This window comes from Nipponia nippon, unplaced genomic scaffold (assembly GCF_047370975.1).
Source record: "Nipponia nippon isolate SJK-2023a ecotype South Korea unplaced genomic scaffold, ASM4737097v1 scaffold_2, whole genome shotgun sequence".
Taxonomy (NCBI): domain Eukaryota; kingdom Metazoa; phylum Chordata; class Aves; order Pelecaniformes; family Threskiornithidae; genus Nipponia; species Nipponia nippon.
The window spans coordinates 127,739,718-127,758,853 of NW_028262336.1; the positions used below are offsets into that span (position 1 = coordinate 127,739,718).

Consider the following 19,136-nt stretch of genomic DNA (forward strand, 5'->3'; position numbering starts at 1 on the left):
GAAATACTCACGAGATAAATTTTGGCCACAGACCATATTTAATGAATTAATTTTATGTTCTCTAGAAGATAGATGACTGGTGGAAAATCATGTGCCCACTTTAATATCTGAAAGGCTGTGAGGCAATTTTCCTAATTCTCAGTTTGAATCTTCTCTGTAGCACATTAAATTATTCCCCTTCTCCTTAATTCATATGGCTTGAAAATAACTTTCTAACCCTGCCAACTAGTGAGCCCTGAGACAGACTGCCTAGGGATGCTGACGAGTGTCCTCCAATGGGAACAGTCAGTGAAACCTTGTCTTGGCTCAGAGCAGGCACTGGGTGAGATTTTCCAGAGGTCCTTCCCAGGACTGATGATCTTAGGGGCAGTGATGGACACTGGGTTGGGTAGCAGTCTGAGTTCCTTGGTTGAAGGACATCTGCAATGGACAAGTCGCCTTATAGTTCCTTGCCTCAGTTTCCCTCTCTGAAAAACAGAGATCTCACCCAACAGGGGAGCTCCTAAGTATCCCAGTCATTATTGATTCGCATGCTAATCAGTCAAATGGCCTAGATGAGCTTGTTCCATTGGTTGTCCGTGTTGCAAAAGCCATGCATGGGGCAATCTCTTCCCACGGACTGGGCTAGAGCACTACGTTCAGGTCTCAGAACTGCTCCTTCAGCCGTTCATCCTTCTGCTCCTGAAGCAAAGCACTGCCACATGGTTGGCCTGGCTCCCAGCATAAAAACTGCTCTGCACATGGGCATCCTACTCAGACTGGCCTGTGGTGATGCTGAATAGGTGTTGTGCCAGGCTTGGAAGAGTATTTACATACCCAGCACTGTCTGCTTTTAAACAGGACTTTGGTACCCAGAGCCTGTTGTGGGTTTTTTTAATTTTCTGAAGGTCTATCCTTTAGCCCAAACCACTGGGCTTGCTCTTGTTCAATGCTTTGTAAGTCTCCTTGCGATGCTGTTGCAAGGGAGGATGTACACAACAGGCAGCCAGCTTTCCCCACCGCTTGCTCAGCAGGGAAAACCCCAAAACAGAAGGGCAGGGGAAGCAGTAGACTGCTCTCTGTTCTTCCCACAGGGATCAGTAAGAAGGATTGGGCTTGTCTGAGCACCAGGGGGATCAGCTGCCCGCTAATTCATGGGAGCCCTGGTGGAACAAACCGGCCATCTGGACCCTCCAGTCCTCGCTGGCAGGTGAGCAAAGGGGACTTCTTTCCCACCTTCATCTCCTATGTGAAGCTCTACAGCTGCTTGTGCTATGGGAAACGAGCTGGGCTAAACAAAACACACCCAGCACCTCTCCCAGATCACTCACACGTAACACAAGCAAAAAGGCACCCCTCTGGAAAGAGTATTTTTTGTAAATTTGGTTCATTTTGCAGTTTTCTGAGCACCAATAGCTGAGCATCATCTGAACAGAGCATCTGAGGGAGGCAGTGGGGTAAGGCTGAAGGGGCTAAAAGTTCCTTTAAACTATTTGTGGATGCAAAGAGATGAGTGGCGTGGAACTATACATGCCACTTGCTTGCACGCAGTGGTCACCAGAAGTCAAGGCGTGCTTCAGTACAAGGTCTCCACCATGGAGATCTCCCCCATGGCTATTTTGCAGGTTCTGAAGAGACCCCAAATGCCAGAGGAACCCAACAGAGCTCAACTCTGGAGGGAGAAAACGTGAGGAGCCTGGATGAAGCCATTATCCAGCAATTGCAAAGAAGGGGGTTGCTACTCTAATCTGTTTAACTGGCATTTCTGTGCTCCTTGTTGGCACTTCAGGACCGGAGTTCAACCACATGACCACCCATACTGCCCGGGGGATCACTCCTCAGTGCTAATCCTTCAGAGCACATGCTCATTAAGCATTGGTTAAGAGAAATTCAGGTATTTAATTCTAAATGCAAATTCTGTTCCTTTCTCCTGAAGTTCCACGCCCCACGTGATTTTTCTGTCTGCAAATGCAGCGAAGAAAATGAATAATTAATTTACGGGGCATGTGCATTCACATTCAATGACAGCCTGTCCCCCCCTGCACCCAGCTTGGTGTTGAGCCTGTCTTTTGGAGAACACCCTGGGCACTTAACAGTGTGAAAAAACAAGAGAGGTGGCTGTTCATTCACTGCCTTATGTCTGCTTTACTTGCCTGGCAGACACATAATGTATCACCTTAGCTGAGCCAAGAGATTTAACACACCGATGCTCTCTGCACACTGCTGCTTTCACCTCCTGCCCTCCAGCAAGGGATCTGAGAAGAGCTAAAGATTTTGCAATGTATTTTACTGTTCATCTGAGGTGAATGGTGAATAAAAGGGTCAGACCCACACCCTTGGAGACAACTGTCTTTGTCCTTACCAAAACCAGGATTCAGATCAGGAAGAAAAACAATGGCTCTTGAATGAGGTTAAATTAACCTCCCATCTTTGGGATCTCTAAACGTTGAACGTGCATGACAGCAAGCAGAGAGGAAGAAGGCAATGTCACTACATACTGCTCCTTCTACTCTTTGTCCTGCTGGAATGCTTGGGAAGCTATGACAGTTTGCATTTTTGCATTCTTCCTAGAGCCCCAAATCAGAACCAGGGCTTTGAGGACAGAACATATTAGTCTGAATATGGCAGCATCCATCTTCTTCTTGGCTAGCAAACGTCTTCCCTGCTAGCTTGATCAACAAACAAGCTCTCAACAGAGACAATCCACTACTTCTCTAAGTAATTAGCTCCAAAGGTCAAATCATCCTTAGTGTTTAAAACGAAGTAAGTATCTTCTCCTCATCTGCATTTGCTTTCAGCTTCCCAGCTGAGGCCAGTCATATCTCACCAACCACAACTGACCCCACAGAGGAGCCCACACGACAGGGTTTTGCCCCACTGCTGACACTTCCCTCGTGCCAGGGTCTCAGGTACCACTTGGCTTGGAGCGGTGACCAGGGCATGGAGCAGAAGGAGACCAGGATGATATGCCATGTCTGGGAAACTCATGTTTTGATATCAGGCTGGGCCCTCTTCATGGTATCACCTGTGTCTACTGGTTTGTCAGAGCTTTAGCGTCTGGTATCTGCTCCCTGTGAAGGCACTTACAGCCTACTCCTGTCAGTTCTCTGCTTTTCAATGAACCGAACACTCAGGCTCTCACAGTAAGAATTCAGACCACCCACCATGGTTTCTGAGCCCATCTTCGATAAATGTTAGTTGTCTGACCTCCTGCCATCCACTGCTGCCTGGGACATCCCTGTCTCCTTGGGCTGTAGCCTCCTATTTTGCTTCCTTTTCTGCACTAAAGGTGAGTTCTCTCATCTGCTCAGGTTTGCTCTGAAAGCCTATATGAAGGTTGGCTGTCCAGGACTTGCTGAGAGGTAGGTAACTCGAGTTAAACCCCTGCCTTGGTGGAGGAGAGCCCAGACTTTGAGTCTCGCTAGATGAGTGCTTTAGCTACTGAGGTGTTGCTTAAAACATGAGCATTTCTCCTGTCTGAGCTTTGGCCTGCGACGTTCATGGTAAAGGCCATTCACTTATACCTTCCCTTCCTGTGGCATAAATATCTTCATCCTTGCAAGAAGAAATAATAATTTCTAACTCCTCCAGTGCAGATTACATGGAGAATAAAATCCAATCTTCTGATTTTGTTACCCATCATCTCTTTTATTGTGGGAAAAAGATGCTTTCCCATAAAAAGAAAGAGTATTGCCCTGAATGCAACGGCAACAGGAATTCACCCAGAATATTTGCTGATTTTTCCACACACAGGATGGCGCTCCCAGAGTTTTTACAAGTATGAGACTCTCATGATGGAGATGTGGGGACATGGCGAGCACCACGTGGCCAGCATGCTGCCTGCCACCGTGCTGAGAAAGTTCCCTTGTTTATATCTTAATTGCCACCTCCGCACAGAGGGATCAGCTTGAGGTCGTGCTGCCAGGTGATGTGAGGAATGCGGGGAAGCTGTCACCTCAGCAAAGCAGGTCACAACAGCAGTAAGCTGCAGAAAACATTGGAATTACCATTTCTCATGTGACCAGTGCATCCATGACACAGCCTGCCTGCAGGCTCTGCATGCCCTGGGAGGTGATCAGCATAGAGCGTGTTTTGCTGGAAAAACTCCGATCCAAGTTCACTGAAAGTCAAGAAAAGCCTTTCCCACAGCCTTTGGATCAGACCTTGAGTGGCCACCAGCTTTCCAGCGAATGCTGGTATCAGCAGACAGAGGAATAGCTGCTTTGAACAAGAGGTGCGTTTTGGTGTAAAGAATTACCTTCTCGTCAGCTGTGGGTCCAGCTGCTTGGACAACTGAGGGAAAAAGAGATTTGAGTGGAGCTGCAAGCTGACATGTAAAGGTATAGGTGATAGTGGGGGGTAAAAAGATCCATCATGAAGCCCTGGATCCTCAGAAAGGCTCCTTGGTGTCTAGTCACGGATGCCATACCGTGCAACTAAACAACAGCCTGCACGGGCTGTTTTAGGGAACGTGCAGATTTTTCTCTAGCTATTCCTGCAGCGTTCAGCCTTACGGTGATGAGAGCCACAGGATTAGGTACTAATTAGATTTGAGGGTACTCCTGTTGGGCTTCTCCTTCTGGTGGGTGGATGCTGTTCCCAGGGAAGACCTGGTAGTTTGTTGTTGGTTTTGTTCTGGTTTTTGTTTTGTTTTGTTTTGTTTTGTTTTTAACAAAAAGGGATGTTCCACTCATCCTGCAGATCTGGGATCTCCAAACCCAGAAACTTCCAGCTACTTGAAGTAAAAACAACCTTTCCTACACAGAAGAACACAGCCAAACTGCTAACCAATTAGCCAAATAACTATAGGGAGAAAAGACTGCAGGCACCAAGGTGGTTTACTGCAGTAAAACAGCCCAGGGTGGGAGTAGTCTTGATGCATTAGATACACAGGTACTTTGCCTTTCTGTACATTAGGGTTTTTTTCATAAAAATAGCTCAAGGAAGAAAGTGCAGTGCTAACGCACGCTGCAGTCTGTCATTCTGCAAGTGCAACTGAAACCCAGGGAAATGACGCTCGTAACTGAAACCACCAACAAATAGGGTGTAATCTACTCAAGACGAGCGACAGAGCGGTGTCAGGGGTTGTGCAGTAGGTAGAGTTTCCAGCCAAAGACTTCAGTACCCCAAATCAGGGGCTGATTTTCAACAGAATTCAGGTAGAACTGAAAGCTTCTGAAAAATCTAGCTTCTCCCTGAAAACTGAGCACTTAAACCATGTCCTGAGCTCTCCTCATTGGTCAGGTTGACTATGGATCAGCTAAAAACGTAAACACCGTTGTTTCTTTTGTCCCAGCTAAAACAACTCACTGGCCAGACCCCCAGCAGTATGAAATGATTGAGATACAACTGACTTCAGTGCAACCGCGCTGATTTCCACAAGCTGAGAATCGGGGCGCCATAAAATGCTGAGGTGGTGATCACTCCGGAGACTGGGTGTGAAGGGTTTTAAAAGACAGCAAGTGAAAGGAATGTGATCCTCTGTGCCTTCCTCCGCCAGGAGCTGCAGGCATTAATCACAGCCTGAAATGACAGCTCCGAGCCATGCCATCCTGTTCACCTTTGCTAAGCACCGCATCAGTGAATAAAAGGACCGTGGAGACTCAACTCCAGCTGCAGAACCTGAGAGCTTGTTTAGTCCTCTGCATGCCAGTACCAATCTCCTAACAAACAGAGTTACCCAAACTCCTTCATATTTCAGATTAGGACGAGACAGACGATTCCCCAGTGGGGCTGACACTGCATGTGTGTTTAGCTATACCGAGGGTGCAAGAGTGCAACACTCCAAGTTGGCACCATGTCTTCATAGGACATGTCTCACAGTATTAAAGGAAACAAAACTAACCCCAAAACACTGCAGACATCAGGATGTGATTTTAAACAGAGCTGAAGACACAAGCTAAAGCTTCCACAAAGCCAAGAGCCCATTGTGTGATGCATTTACTACCTAGGAATGGTGCAAAGCAATGCCTGAGCATTTCCTTGACTCCTCCTGGCCACGTGCACAGATCAGAAGAGAGCTGGGAGCTAGTATCAGTGTCACCAGTGTTTATCCACATAAGCTTGGCGACCATGGAGTGAGACAGAAGCATGCAAATCCTAGAATGGGAATTCATTATTACACATCTCTGTGTGGCTTTCTGTGCCAAATCGGCACACATTGTCCTCTCACCAGTGACAGTGTTATCATTTAGGTGACTTTGTGGTTCTTGATCTTGTTTTTGTGCTCTAAGTCCCACCTGACACCCAAACTGGGACTGAGCTGTTCAGATGCAGACACGGCATTTGATCAAGTCAACCGAGATCGCCTCCATGACTTTTGGGGACAAATAGCTGCTTCCAAGAACTGATTCACTCAGTCTGTTGGAGAAGTCAGCATTATTTCTCCCCATTGACCTCCAAGGAAGCCTGATATGACTGGTTTCATTTGGATGTCCTCTTCTCTCTCCCATCCCTGTGCTCCCTGAGCAGCTGGGAATGTGTTAAAAGACCACTTAGCTGACTCTGCGGGACTGGTTTGGCCCTCAAACCACCATTTGAAGGGTCTTGGTAGCACTGCCACTGAGAGAGACACCTCATCTGAATGAGTCCCAGCCAAAAAGGCTACATTAGAGCAAGAAATCATAGAAAACTCCCTCCTCTAGGAAGTCAGAGAATCAATACATAGCCTCTGTTCATCTGAGAATAGTCAGGAAATGGGCATCAATTTTTTAAGCCTCCAGCAGGAAGTTCAATAGATTTGCCCTGCATTCAATCCCTCCAAAAAGCCCGGCAGGTAGAGAAGCTGAACAAAAGACCTGACCTTTTCTCCCTCCCTGTGCTTTCACGTAGCCGGAGCAGAACAATGGACCACGGTGGCATCCGATCCCAGCTCGCCGCAGAGTGCTCGGCGCAGCCTCCCGAGGAGGGCGATTGCCCTTTGTGCACCAGCCTCTACCGGCGACTGAGTATTTTTCAACCGCCACAATAATTAATCAAATAAAGTATCCTTTTGCAAAGTGGTCAGGTGTAATTTCAGCATAATCCAGACCTAGCAGGCTGAGCTGATCTAGGCAAAATTCTGCACTTGCAGGTTGGCCAAACCGTGTTTGCAATCTGTTTTCATCTCTTCTTTATACATAGATGAACTCCCAGTCTTGCTAGCATCTACACATGGGGTCTGGCACATGACAAGAACGAATTAGAAATGAAGTCTATATTTGAAATTGAGGGTGATTTAGCACATGAACACGCTCTCAAGACTCTCCTCCTTGGAGCAGGGCTGTCCTGCACAGTGCTGGGCTGTACTGGAAGTCCCCTTGCTGGTCGTAAGCACACCAGGATGTCCGCACACCACTGTGCCAAGATCAGAGCTTAGATCCTGCCCACCCATGCTCAGGGAACCCCAATTAGCCTGGCCTGAGCAGACCAACAAGTGTCAGTGGGGTCACCATGGACCTGCTCCGCCATGGGCTGCTCAACCCCTGCCATTGACAGAGCAAAGTATACACACGGATGTGGTGGCTGAATTCAGGCTGCTGTGTTTTACAGTGAAGGCACGAATTTGGGAGGAGATTCATGTGTGGCATGTCCTGTTTTGGGCAAGGTTCAGGAGGCAGCAACCTTCTCAGCCATCCGGGCTCAGCCATTAGCCCTTAGCTCAGATGCAGGTTTAATCCTTTCATTGTGTTGCTCAGGCAGCTACAAAGACTGCATCTATAATCTGAGACCACCACCAGGAAGATCCAAGAGAAGGTATGTATACATGTATATATACCCTATATAGAATGATATATATCTATATCTCCTAGATATATACTCTGTCCAATCCTATATTACTGGCTCCAGTTAGGAATAACTGGGCCATGTTATGAAGGAGATTAGTCTGGATCATCTCCTTGGCCCTCCAAGCTTTCTATCTCATGAAGCTACAAGACCACAGGCCTTGCTCCAAGACAGAGGGCAGGAGAAGGAGCACTGCATCCATTGCAGGCTGGGACCGGGGCCCCAAAAAGAAATTTCTGGGGTGTCAAGTGATTTGTTCCATGGCACACTGGAGCTTGTTCCTGAAGTGATTTCCGAGGGATTTAGGTTCTTGGGCTCTTTCTAAGTCCCACGAGGTGCTCCCTTTTAAAACAGTCTCTAGATGATCTGCCATCACCCAGACAGCGTCTGGCAGAGGTAAGATCTGAACGCCGGACTAACCTCTGTCCAATAACTTAATTACTAACCCACTGCTGCTTTTTTTGCTATAGAAAGGTTCGTTAAAGAGAATCTTTACTGCAGCCACTGTTTTAGTAATCACTCCAGCAAGGTACTGTGCTGTGTTATTCCCTCACAAATCCCAGCCTATTTACAGAGGAGGGGCTAATGCTATCCTCATTTCACACAGAGGGAAACTGAGGCATGGAGGGAGGACGTGACTTTCCCCAAGGTCACGCAGGAGAACCAGGAAGGTGCGATGTGCCTCTTGCAGACACCCAAGTCTGCGCCTGTGACTCCAGATCAAAACACCTCTAATAAAGGCAGCTCCCTTGCTCTTCTCTGTCCTTAAATTGTCCTAATGAGTGGCTGTCTCACCCTATGCTCTTGCTGGTCCCTAATGGTCTGGCCTCGGCTGTGCAGTCTCTCTCCTTTCAGTGCTAATAGTGCTGGCTGGAGCAGGGCTTCTGCAAGCTGTTATAATCCTGCAAGGTTTTTTTCTCAGCAGGAACCCCTTTGCTGGGATTTTCGGTGAAATTCTCCCTCCGCCTGCCCCGATACTATCCTCTTATCTCTCGCGGCCCTGGAGAAATTCAGGACGGCCCTTCAGAGAGGCTGGGGTCAGCCTCCAAATGCAGGGACTAGTAGGATTAAGTGGGTTCAAATCAGAAGATACCAGCCCTGTTTTATCCTGCTGAGACTCCTGATGACTCCAGAGGGTGTTTTTCTTGAACAGGGACTGTAAAAATTAAGTAGAGACTCTGCTCTGCCCTTCCAGGGTGCTTTGGTGCAATCACCATCGCATCCCTCAGGGCAGCATGAGGCAGTGCTGGGAGACATCAGCCCTGTAATAGCACGGATGAAAGGGGCCCAGAAGCTCCCTGACTCATTGGCTGCAAATGCAAAATGTTATACTAATTTTGCAGCTGGGGAAACTGAGTCACGGGGGCTGTTTGCTGCTCCATCTACTGCTCTTCACATTTTGGTGGCATATTGAGTTGCTAAGTGTGCTTCAGCACATGGGGTGCTCCATGCTCTCAAAGGCATCATCTGGCTGAGATCAAGTCATGCTTATAGGTCTTTGCCAAAGCAGAGTTAGACTAAAGCGCATATGAAAGGGTCGATTTAAATTAGATATTAGGAAGAAATTATTTACAGTGAGGGTCGTGAGGCACTGGCACAGGTTGCCCAGAGAAGCTGTGGATGCCCCATCCCTGGCAGTGTTCAAAGCCAGGTTGGATGGGGCTTTGAGCAACCTGGTCTAGTGAAGGTAGCCCTGCCCATGGCAGGGGGTTGGAACCAGATGATCTTTAAGGTCCTTTCCAACTCAAATCATCCTATGATTCTATGATATGTTAGGTGTTGCACAGGCATAAACTAAAATTGAGTGCATCCCCAAGCAGCCTGAAGGGGCAAAAGAATTGAAAGCTCCAGGAGGTAAAGTGACTTTGCTCCATACCAAGTTCCCACCTGGTGAAGAGCAGAGCCAGAAATGACGACGGAAGTCCCTCTGCGAGCAGCAGAGCTAGCAAAAGCCTGGTTTACAACCACAAAACTCCAAACAGTAAGATTTCTTGACAGTCAATAGGGCATAGTCCCCCCAAGAAGCTTTTCCTGCAGGTAGGGAACCCAGGACAGCTTTCTCACCCTACCTGGGCAATCTGGTGCCCAACGGGAGCTGGCATCATGCTTCAGGGTGCTAGTTTTCTTCCATGCCTGCCTGCATATTTTTATGAAGTGCCTAGGAACTTCATTTCCTTGCTACAGCTCTGTCAAATTTGGAGTGAACTTGGTCAACCAACTACCGTGATTAGGTGACACATCAAAAGAGACAGGCAGTGTGACCACACAAGCCTTGCTTCCTATGGAAATCAGACTAGATGAGCAAGTCAACTTTAATCAGGTACTTAATTTATTCCAGTTTTAACAAGCTGCTCTGTTCCCACCCTTGTTTGCAGTATTTTGAGCTATTCCTCTGAGGAAAGGGGTGGCTGTTGCTATTTGTGATTCGCTTTCAGCTACAACATAAGAAATGGGTGTTTGCTGGAGACAAGTCTCACTCCCTGGGCTGAGTTCAACATCACAGCTGCACCTGAAAAGCTTGACTTTTGCTCCAGCCCTTTTTATTTAATATCTTCCTTGACTGCTGAGCTCACCGCTGGGAGGACAGGACCTGGTTTGCTACTCCGAACAGTAGTCTGCTGTGCGCAAAAACCAGGTACAACAGGGCACTGGGGGAGATCCAGAGGGTTATTTCTAAGAGCAATAAGGTTGCCCAAACAGCTTTCACCTTCTGTTACCCACCACCCTAATCTGTATTGGTACAATTAACCCGAATGAACAGCAGTCCTGATTTGCCCCATCAAGGTATCCCAAGCTGACATGGCTCTCTCAGTGATTTGGCCAAGACCACTGGGTGCTCTCTGGCCTCCCCCCTGATGCTTTGGGTGCAGGCATGACATTTAGCAGTGGAGAAAGCAGCATCTCAGTGCGTTGCTGGAGTAACACAGCTGCGCTCTCGGAAACTCTCCTCCCCACGGGACAAGGACCTGCTCCATCACCCACAAGCACTGGTGGCATCACCAGGCAAAGCTTCCCCTGTATTGTGCTGGAGAGGAGCAATTTCTTACTTGGGAAGGATGGTGTCCTTGCAGTATAGCTGCTCTGAGAGACCTCCCTGGCTTGACAGCAGATTGGGCTGACCTGCTCATTAATTGTTTATATGTCTCCGTGTACCGCTTTACTGAATTACATAAAAGGTCTAATAGTTCCTGCTATGGATCCTGATCCCTGGGTGGGCTGTGTCTCAGCACCCTGAGTGCTCTGAGATAGGTCATGCTCTGAAAGGTGCTCTGAAAGCCTGCAGAAATGAAAGGAAATCCTAAAGGAGTCTTGGAGAGTTTTGTCCATCTTTTTTTTGGCTCAAGGATGCTGTAGCACCACCAGCCTGGCATGGGGGCATGTTTGGGAAGTGTGTCAGTAACACTGTTGACAGTTCCCGGAGGCTTTCAGTAATTCCACCAATGCAATGTTTTCTCATGCCTGTGCCAAAGACCGCTCTGGACCCTTGTAGCTCTCCAGCATACAAAAAAACCCCTACATAAAGCCAGCTACACCTGACTTTTTCCTGGGCTTTACTTCTAAAGACAGACCACAGAAGTCTGGGTTATCCTGGCTCTGTTGTTCCACCAGGATTAAAGGCAGCCAAGAAGCTGAGCAGAGGGGATGCTGAAGAGCAAACGGGGATCATCTTGCTCACTCTGACAGCCCTCTGCGTGCAGCTTCTCAGTGGGCTTGAGGAAGGCTCTTGCACAGAGGTTACAGATGAAATAACCACCCCCTTTATTTCTCCAGGTCAAAACCTTCTGCAGGCTGTAGGAGGGACAAACCCAGCGTGTGTGGTTTCTAGAGTTCGTCTCAGCCCAAGGTAAATCTGCTGGCCTTGATGGCGCTGATCCAGCAAAGCTGAGGGATGAGAGGAAGCAGGACAGAAATACCTGGGCAAGCACAACATAATGGCAACCAACACTGATGCTGGAAAACACCTGAAGACTCAGACGTAGGAGGCAGAAGTTTGATGCATGCTAGCTAGGCTTGCAGGGCTCTTTCCAACTCACTACAACATGCACTTGCTTTTCCCCTCTGTCCTCATGCAGGAGGTTTGCATGTCCTCCTCCCGACAGCCTCAGCCAGGCAAGGGGACCTTCTCTCTGATGGGAGGTGTTATGGTTTGTGGGTGCTCCCCCCCTTTCCTTTCAGCCCCACTGTTATTGTGAAGCTCTTTAGTCCCACAGGAGCTCAGTGGGACCTTTGCCCAGACTGGGAGCTTGGTGCCACCAGGAGGCAAAGCATTTTCTTCTCCCAGCCTCTCCTGTCGGCATGAATTCAAACTCCCTCACACCAACACACATTGGGCACATGGAAAACCAGCTTGTTGACTTGCAAAGCAAACCTCAGCCTAACAGCAGCATGGGTCAGCTCTGGGATTCACGGGAAACCGCCCGCAAACCCTGGCCTTTCTAGCAGTGATCTAGCTGATCACCAGCTTTGTGGCAATTCCCTAATGGCCTACAAGAGATTTGATACAGAACCTGCAAGAAATCCCATTACGCTCCTCTCTGTATTTGCCAGCATGAAAGTATTTTCAATGAAAAAGGAAGAGACCAGGCTTTATTTTCCTTGACCCATACAACACTACTACTAAAGGGATGAGGCTGACACCTTATCTTCTCCAAGACAACTAGAAGAAGTGCAGCAAGGCATATAACTCAGAAGAATTATTTCAAGGAGGATCTCAGGGCACGAACAACTCTTGGTGAGTGGAAGCATGAGCTCACGAGCTCTACATAAAAAAGCTCATACTGGATCCAGCTTGTGGGCTTCCCATCTATTGTATTTCTCTGACAGTGGATAACAGAATGCCTAGGGAGCAGTATAAAAGCAGGGTGAAGATTTAGTGACTCCCCCAGACTCTAATAAATTTCAGCTCAAGAACTTTTAGATCCAAAGAAAGGTACCTTTTGTCTTTAATATATATATTTTATAGCTTTTGAGAGGCTTTTCATGAACAAATTTGTCCAACTGCTTTTTTAACCCATCAATACTTTTAGGATCCACAGGGTCCTGCAGTAAGGAGGACCACAGATACCAGGTTGTATGAACTCTTTTTTGCTTTGAACCTGGTCTCCATTAGCTTTATTTGATGCTCCCTAATTTTCACATTGCAAAGGAAAATTAAGGAAAATCTTCCTTTTGCCTTCACGACACAAGCATGATCTTCCAGGATCTATAACATATCTATCTTCTTCCCACCTCTTTTCCAGCCTGAAGTTTTTGTCTAAACAATCCTTCCTCAGGTGGAAGCTGTTCCAGATCCCTGACCATCCTTCCTTTCTCTGAATCCTCTCCAGTTGACATAATTTTGGGGATGGAGAGACCAGAACGCATATAACATTCCAGTTGCAGGCACACCAGGGACTCATAAAGGTGCAATGCTGTTTCACTCTTCATTCCTCTCCTGACATCTGTTTTGCCTTTTTTGTTTTGGATTACTTGAAATAAGTCAACAGAAGAGTGAAACGTGCTCTCTGGACAATGACAGATACTCTGGGGAACACAGGAGGCCTTGGTCCCAAGAGATGGGTCCTGGTCCCAAGTCTAGCACAGCCCAGGTAGGGTTCAGAGCACCTTTTCCCTATGCCTCAGTATGTTGGGCAGCAGAGTCCTGCTCAGCATTTGCTTCCACCCTCTCAGGTGGAAGGTGTTTCACAGCTGCAACTAGCAAGCACTATGAGGCTAAACTATAACATTCCTAAAAGTCTTTACATTTACATGGTGCTGTTGACAGCCACCTTCATCCAGGCACTGTAGATACCTGCCATTTTCTATTTATCCTCCTTTGCCAAGCTTCACGTCATCTCGCCAGCACTGTGATGATCCCAGATTTATCTTGCCATTTCCAAAGTCAGGAACTGCTGCAGTGAGTGGCTTTGTCTCCTGGGGTGAAGCCCCCTCCCACCACAGCTCCCACGATACAACCCAGTGCGAGACAGAAAGAGAGGACAAGCCCAGGATTCACAGAAGCTCAGCTCTCCTAACACTCAGCATAACCTCGGGCATATCCTCGTGCAAGGCTTCCTTCCTCCACACATCTTAAAGTTGGAGGCCAGGCTGCTTGTGCAACAACAACAGCAGTGGAAACCTCCACCCAAGGCAGCCTGTAAGTCTATAATCAACCTAAAGCACAAGTTTTAACTCCTTTCATGCATGTGGACGTTGTATTCAGGTCATCTGCGCCCTGGGCAAACACTGGGTTATTACACCAGGTTAAATGCAGGAAAGTTGTAGATGTCCCTGCCAATTGCAGGGGGGATGGACTAGATGACCTTTAAAGGTCCCTTCCATCTCAAAGCATTCTATGATTCTGTGATTAAAGGGGATGGCAGCAGCTGAACCAACATGCTGTGAAAGGAACATGCTAGGACTGAGGTCCAAGAAGAGCTCAATGCTTTTCTGCAATTGCTGTGAAACTGCCAATGGGCTCAAGCACTCACTTTTCAGATCCCAGCTGGGCTGAGGTGGGAGTTGGTACCTAGCTGCTTAGGCTGGGCAGGTCTGGGGAGGACTCAGCCAACAGTGCTGAGAAATGAAGGGCTTCCCAGAGATTTTTAGCTTTGGAATTTGAACTTTTGTGTATTTATTTAGCACCCAATCATCTACTTCAAATGCCTGTTTTTCCTTGGATTTTCACATGTTGCACTCCCCTTGTGAAGTGGGAACAACTGCACTCTGCTCTCTCCCACTATCCTGACTGCAAGACCTTTTCCGAGCAGGGACTCTGGGTGCAGCTCTGGGTGCAGTGGGGTTTGGGGGTGCTACCTGGGGATGGATGGACAGACTAAGCATGGAGACTGCTGGGCCAGTCCTCTCCTGAGAAGCTTTCTGCCTCTATGTAGCAGCTTGGCTGGGGGACCAGACAGCCACAAACAAACCGGCTCATCCCATATCAGGTTTTCTTTGCACGTTGCCTAGCAGAGAGGAGCGTTTCATGGTGCAAAGCTCCCGTACACACTGTCTCACATCCTGCCAGCCCCTTGGAACAGTGACACTCGTCCCACTCCGCTTCGGGAGCAAGAAAACTCTGGCTCTGCCCCAAGAGAACAATAAAAGTCCCCATTTCTCCTCTCACCCTCAAAAGGGACCGGCAGAGCTGATCTGGCAGTGAGGGGAGGCAGAAACTGCTACCTGACAGCATGGTGTTGGTGTGGACAACCAAAAATGTGCCCAGGACTGAGAGTGCCTGAAGCCGCCTCTCCCGTCAGCCCCTTTCTGCTGGGCTTGGAAGCTGTTCTCTGCAGCTCCAGGAAAGGCTTTGAAAAAAACTACGAGCTGACAATGCCTTCATTAATCACAGCGTAATCCTTTCCATGGCAACCCAAGGATTGCGAAGTCACAAGTTAGCAAGCATAAGACAGAAACACTGTACAGCAGCCCCTGGTCCATGGAAACTTAATAGTGAGCGAGATGAATCGACTGCTCTGAGGAGGGGAAATTAGTTACAACTAATATTGCCTTGGAAAAAAGGTTCATCCCTGGGCCGGATTCAGATCTCATGAATGTTGGTGTCAGTGGGAAGATACTGTAACTTCATGAAGTTACTCCAGGCTCACCCCCAAAAGCCCAAGAAGAGACTTTGGTCCTACATGTTGGTTTTACAGAAGCACAAAGCTTTCAATGAGGTCAGGTAGAAAAGAAAACCAGTTTGTCACCAGCCCATCACCACAACTTAAATGTTAAACAAGATTTGGACAAACGTATTTGGAAATTGGCAGAGCTCAGAGATTGCAAAGCCATGGGTGAAAACAATTTTGACTGTCAACCAACAGGAGGGAAGTGCTGTCCTGTTTTTTGCCCTTGTTTGTCCTTCTTCTGCTGTCCCTGCGACAGTTTAGACACAGGGCAAGGGGGAGACTTGCACAAGGTCTCACAGGGATGTAGGTTTTTTCTGAAGCTTTGACAAAGTTCAGTTCAAAGCTGCAAGACCATCCCACATCTTCACACCACCACTGTTGGGACCTTGCGGACCCTCACCTCATGGAAGAGAGAGAAGACTCGTAGCATCATGCAGTGGAGGAGGAGGAGAGAGGAATCAGCTTGCAGCACAAGCCACATGCTCAACATCTTGATGCAAAGCACAGGTTAACCCCATAGGGTTGAATCTTGAGCATCCTTTTGCCCGGACTATGGTGTGAGAGTGCTTCTCTCCAACAGAGCAGCCTGGGGCTGTGGGAAGACCACCTCCAGCTCCTGCCAGCTCTTTCTGCAGGGGGGATTTAGCAGTCAGGGGCAACCAGGCAATCTTAGTCCCACTGTTGCCTTTCAAACTTCCTCCATGTTGCCTACAAGACAGGTCCTTCGCTGTACACCCCCCGTCTTCCCAGAGATGCCAAGAGATGCCAGTTCTACCTTTGGTAGGATATCACAACTGTAACTATCGTAGGAAAGCCTGGGAGTGTTCTTTGGTATGGCGCTCAGCTGATCCAGCACAGCCCATGCACCTAACATTGTACTCCCAAAGCAGGCAGCAAAATGCAAACTGCTTTGTGGGAATTGCCTGTCCCTGCCCAGGGATGGTCCTAATAATTTAAACAGCCTGGGAAGGTCCTGGGCATCGCTTATCAGCACCGGTGTGACCCGGGGGACATGTCACCAAAACACAGCTTGGACACGAGCTGTGTTATGCTGCAACCAGGGGAAACTCTTGCTGCTCTCTGAAGAGCAGCACCAGCTGCCTGAGAGCAGATGGTGCTTTAACCACCTGGGTGGTGCGTTTGGGGCTGGATCAGAGCAGGGAGAGGTGGTCCTGGGACCCATGGGACTGGGGAGATACTTGGGGTCTTGTGCCACTGCCGGCGGGTCCGTGCAGCAGGCACATCCACAACAGCCTCTCTCCATCCCTAAGCACTTCCAGACATATGAAAGGGCTGTGGAGCAAAGGGGTGGGGGGCTGCATACCGCAGTACAGGAGGGAAATGACCCTCACCCCACACCCCAGCTCACTGCTAGGTGACCCAAGCTGAATTAAGCAGCAGATAGAAATTACCGAGGCACTAATCCCTGCTGCAGGAGCCGAGCTGCTGGGCATTCCTGGCAGGTCTGCAGTCGTGTCGTCTCCCCCCGCTTCCATCGAGCCCAGCCCCTTCCCCAGGTTTGATCCGGGCTCTGGAGCAGGCTCGCTGCCTGCAGACCCGGCGGGGGTACCCCGCTCCATCCCACCCCATCGCACCTCATCCCGCCCCATCGCAACCACCGCACCCCATTGCGACCCTATGGCACCCCACTGCACCCCCATTGCACTCATCCGGAGCATCCCCAGCCCTCAGCCCGGTCCCTCCCGGGTGCAGTTTGCCACCCTCCCCTCCGCCTTACCTTAGCGGGGCATGGCCGGGGCCGGGGAAGGGGTGCTGGTGCCCGGCGCGGAGCCGCGCTGCCTCCGGCACGGAGCGAGGGCAGCGCCTGCCCTGCCCGCCGCTGAGCCTCTTAGCGGGGGAGGAGCCGGGATACAGCCAGCCCCTGGTGTGTGGGTGGGTGGGTGGGAGTGCGTGAGTGGGTGTGTGACACCTCCAGCCCGGGGACACCGCAAGCACCGCGCTCCCCGAGCATCCCCACACCCCGAAAGATGCACCCTCCTGCATCCCTGCGGTCTGCCCCAAACCGTGGTACCCATGAAGGGGCTCTTCATGCTGCGAGCTAAGCTGCATTTTTCAAGTCCTCATTGTGCAGAGCCCTGATGGCTTCTTGGGTAAAGGGATGGCTGGGAGGATCCCTCTGCCTCATGCAAAGAGGTCTCAGGGGTGTGCAAGGGACCAAACTGAGGTCCCGTGGGATAGGGTCAGGACCTGACAGGCACTCTGTTTTGAATACAACAGCCTACGCTTGTAAATGTGGAAACTGAGAGAGAGAAACGCTTGAGGACCAGGAAACTCAGAGCTGAGGATTTGCCTAGAAGCTTAACTCTGACCTGGTGACTCCCTGCCCAAATCTGGGCAGTGTCTTTCCTCCTTCCTGCTGAGAAAGTTGGGGCTGGCTCTTAATTGTGCTGTGAACCATCACCGAGGTTTCTTACTTAGGTATAAAGCATGGCATTTTAGCTAGCGAATGGTGCAAAACGCACCTTTTTATTTGCAGTGTTATCCCACGAGGTGTTTCTAAGATCTGCTTTGGAATGAGGGGGCCTGAACCCCTCCTGAGGACTGAGATGGTTGAATTTTTTTGGTGATAATGCAGAAGTAAGGAGCAATAAAGAGTCTCCTTCCTCCAAAGCCACACCAGGAACTCTGCCTAAAATGTGGGAGAAGTCAGGGCGCAGCCACCCTGTCCCTTCCCCAGCACTTCGAAACTCCCTGCTGCTGCCCAGCCCTCTTGTGGGAACCAGCTATGGGCAGACTTCGTTGACTTTAAGCTTAAGAGAGATGATTTATGACCACCTGGGGCCATGCCCGGTTTCACTCAAGCCCTACTCACTGTGCCAATGTGGTTTGTGTGGATGCGAGGGCAGATATCGTCCGTGCCCAGGAATTGCTTTGCTCTGGACCACATCCGATGTGCCTGGAAAGCATCCAGCCTCGGGCAGCCTCTTCTTGTGCCCAGCATGTCCCATGGGTGTCTGGGAAGGCAGCCAGGGAGGCTCTGCCAGGGACACAGGGCCAGACATGCTCCTCTGCCTGCACCACTGGGTTTGGAGGTGGGATTTGAAAAGCACGAGGAGCCTTTGGACAACTGCTTGGCACCAACTCTCATGGCTGCGGGTCATGGGCTAATCCCTCTGTATTTAATACCTGGGACATATTGGCCAAAGATGTGGTAGCACCTGAGCAGCTCTGAGGGACAGGCAATGAACCCATCCCCTTGCTGAAAGCCCTGCTACCTCTGTAGCCCTTCTTGCTTGTAATCCCTGGTCCTTTTGAGCAGCGGGAGGCTTATATCCATATAGGGCGTAATGTGTATGGGAATTAGGGTGGAAAGCTGCAGGCTGTAGGGGACTCAACGCCAAGGAGAAATATTCCAGTGTCATCTTGCGACCATGGCAGGACGTCTCTTCCTCCATGAAGATGCTCTTGCAGGTCAAAAGGAGACTCTGGAGTGTCGGTTTAGTTAGTTAAACTTTAGTGAGCAGAAATCCCTGGCAGATGGCAGTGCTACAGGGATGAGGAGATGCTGCAGGACCCTTGGGGAGCCTGGGCTGGATCCTGCCTGGAGCTGTGCACCACTCTACAACCTGCTGCTGGTCTCCGAACATGCACAAGCTCCCCACATCTCCGCTCTGCTGTGCTGGGGTCCCACACCAGTTCCAGCGTCCCTGCCCATGTTGCCAGCCCACAAGTCTGTGTGCACCACCAGCACAGGGACAGGCAGGGCTGCAAAGCAACCACCACTTTCAAGACCACCGCCCCAGTACCAGCAAAAGGGAGATGTGG

The 19,136-nt window shown here is 49.5% G+C and overlaps 1 protein-coding gene across 2 annotated transcripts in view; it reads right to left on the reverse strand.

Moving 5' to 3' along the window:
* Positions 1-17,191, reverse strand: part of MYO7A (myosin VIIA) — a 103,512-nt gene extending 86,321 nt beyond the window's left edge. For both annotated transcript variants that reach the window (XM_087757784.1, XM_087757783.1), the window contains exon 1: positions 17,089-17,191. The gene's annotated coding sequence lies outside the window, so the exon portion shown is untranslated. The remainder of the gene's footprint in view (positions 1-17,088) is intronic.
* Positions 17,192-19,136: the final 1,945 nt, after the last annotated feature.